Raw genomic sequence first — 3,174 nt, forward strand, 5'->3', positions numbered from 1 at the left:
ATGACCTAGACTTTGACAAACAGACACATTCACCTTGATCTTTGAATCAGGGGTTAATAATGCTAAGAAGTGGGCCCCTGGGCAGCTCAGTCGGCTCAACGTCAGCCTTCGGCTCAGGTCATGATCCCAGGGTCCTGGGATGGAGCCCCGCATTGGGCTCCCTACTCAGTGGAGAGCCTGCTTCTCCCTGTCCCTCTGCTGCTCCCCCTGCTTGTGCTCTCTCTTTCTCTCTCTGCCGAATAAATACATAAATAAAATATTAAAGAAGAAGAAGAAGAATGCAAAGAAGCAGAGTCATGGCATGTGCTTTTTGGTGCTTTGGTAGCTGCGGCTTGGCGGCGCACCCGGGGGAACAAGGGAAGGAGGGCAGCAGCACCAACCAGTGCATGAGACCAGCAACGTGAGAGGCGGAAACTGGTGTACAGTGCCAGCCATGGCAAGTGGGTCTTGCCCACATCAATTCTGCAACATGCGTTTGCGTCCTTTTATATTTCACTGTGTTTTCAGCATTTTATGAATTGTCCGTTTTCTATAACAAGGCACAAATTTTTTAAATATATATATTTTATGAACCTATATACATAACCTATATTTTATGAACACATATACACATATACACATATACACACACGTGCACATACACACATGCAAAATGTAGCAGGTAAAAAGTTCCCTATTAGCTTATCTCCAGAAAATAGCACTGTTTACTGCTTGGTAGGTATTGCTTCAGATTTTTTATGGGACCAATATTCTTTCCATGATTTGGAAATCAATACTATTTAATCAATACTATTTAAAAATCAATACTATTTAAAAACCCAAAAGATGGGACACCTGGCTGGCTTAGTCAGTAGAGCATATGGCCCTTGATCTCAGGGTCATGAGTTCAAGCCCCATGTTGGGTGTGGAGCCCTCTTTATAAATAAAAGAAAAACCCAAAAGATGACAAGAATTGGGACTGGAAAGTTTATGCCAGAATTTGGCTAATCATAGGGCTCTGGCAGGAAAAATTAACTCTCTTTACCAAAACCAGATATGCCCCACATCAAGATACTGGGATACTTTTTCCTTTTTCTTTCTTTCTTTCTTTCTTTTTTAAACATTTTATTTATTTATTTGACAGAGAGAGATCACAAGCAGGCAGAGAGGCAGGCAGAGAGAGAGGAGGAAGCAGGCTCTCCAAGGAGCAGAGAGCCAAATGCGGGGCTTGATCCCAGGATCCTGGGATCATGACCCAAGCCGAAAGCAGAGGCTTTACTTCACTGAGCCACCCAGGTGCCCCCTTTTTCCTTTTTCTAACGATTTTATTTTGGGGGTGCCTGGGTGGCACAGTCGATTAACCATCTGACTCTTGCTTTCAGCTCAGATTGTGATCTCGGGGTGGTGAGATCAAGTCCCACATTGGGCTCCATGCTCAGCATGGAGTTTGCTTGAGACACTCTCTCCTTTCCCTCTGGCCCTCCCTGCTGCTCTCTTTCAAAAATAAATAAATCTTAAAAAGAGAAAGAAGAAAGAGAAAGAAAGAAAGAAAGAAAGAAAGAAAGAAAGAAAGAAAGAAAGAAAGGGATCTTAAGTAATCTCTACACCAGGAAGGGACTGAAACAACCCTGAGATCAAGTGTGGCTTGCTCCGCCCACAGCCAGGTGCCCCAATACTGGAATACTTTTGAAGCTATATTAGAGGAAAGTACTAGAGTGCTACCTCCTCCTTCAAAATCAGAGAGTAAAAGAGAACAAAGCATATGTAATTTTGCTGGGAACAATAACACAAAATGATCAAAAGTTGGAAAGTCTGTAGTAAATTGAGAAAGGAACGTGAACATGTTAGAGGAAAACACAGAAACATAAAATTTATGCTGATAAATTGTCATCTCCCCCATCCCTCATCTTTCATATTTCCCCAATTGGAAATGAGGCCAAAAGTGTCCTTGACAGCTGATTTGGCTGTATAATGAGGAGGAGATAGAACAACCCATGGCTCTGTTTCCCTGTTTCATAGATGAGGAAACCAAAGCTTCAGGATGTGAACTTGACCTTTCCAGAGTCCCATTGTAATGATCAGAACCCTAATGCAAACCAAAATACTCACGACTTTGGCTTTTGCATGGTTCTTCATCTTGGGAACAGCAGAGAAGATTGGTTTCTTGCACAACTTTATTTATTACATCCAAAGAATGCTTAATAATCATTTATTGGGATGATTCAGTGGGATTTTTACACATGGGAAAATTCTTAGAACTCATGGAATGAGTAGGCTGTGTCCTCTTGCTCAAATCTTAACTCACCCATAAAATGATTTAATTCCATATTTACAAAAGAATAAATGACAGAGCTGGGAAAATTCATTATAAACCACAGCAGATCCATCACGAACACCCTATAGCAACGTGAACAGCGCTTCAAACACATACTTTTTTTTTTTTAAGATTTTATTTATTTATTAGAGAGAGAGAGAGCACACACAAGCAGGCAGAGTGGGAGAGAGAAGCAGGCTCCCTGCCGAGCAAGGAGCCTGATGTGGGACTTGACCCCAGGACCCTGGGATCATGACCTGAGAAGAAGGCCGTGGCTTAACCGACTGAGCCACACAGGCGTCCCTCAAACACATACTTCTGTATTAAGCTGGTGCTACATGCCAGGCAACTTTTGGACCACCTGCAAGGAATAATCATTCCTTCAGAAATAGCAAACCAAAAAATACAATCCAGGGAAAAGTGTCTTCAGGTAATGAATGGTTTGTAAAAAGAATCCAAAAACAGAACGTAAATATTTTTTGCCAAGTACTTGCTGGTCAGTAATGTAATGAGTACTACAGGCTATAACCACCTCGTTCTTTCCAAAGCTTTGTGAATTTGTCTGAGTGATATACATGGCACTTGAAACACTTCATCTCTGCTTTGTACGGTAGAGAGTAGTGGTGTGAAGCCATGAGAACACCACGTATGATGTTTGCCCCAACACTGAGATTGGAAGTTGGTATAATTTTCATGTCACAAACTGTTACCCTTCTTTGATTTATTTGGGGAACCATTTAAAAAAAAATGTAAGAAATATTGTTAGTTCACAGGCCCTGTGGGAACAGGGAAGAGGCTCAAGTTTGCCTGCTCTAGACAGTCGCTTCTTGTTTGCCCTCTTTGCCTGATGTTGCGAATCACCAAATGTTCTGAGGAGATCA

Source organism: Mustela putorius, unplaced genomic scaffold, assembly GCF_011764305.1.
Source record: "Mustela putorius furo isolate JIRA1106 unplaced genomic scaffold, ASM1176430v1.1 tig00000281_pilon_pilon_pilon, whole genome shotgun sequence".
In the NCBI taxonomy this organism is placed as follows: Eukaryota; Metazoa; Chordata; class Mammalia; order Carnivora; family Mustelidae; genus Mustela; species Mustela putorius.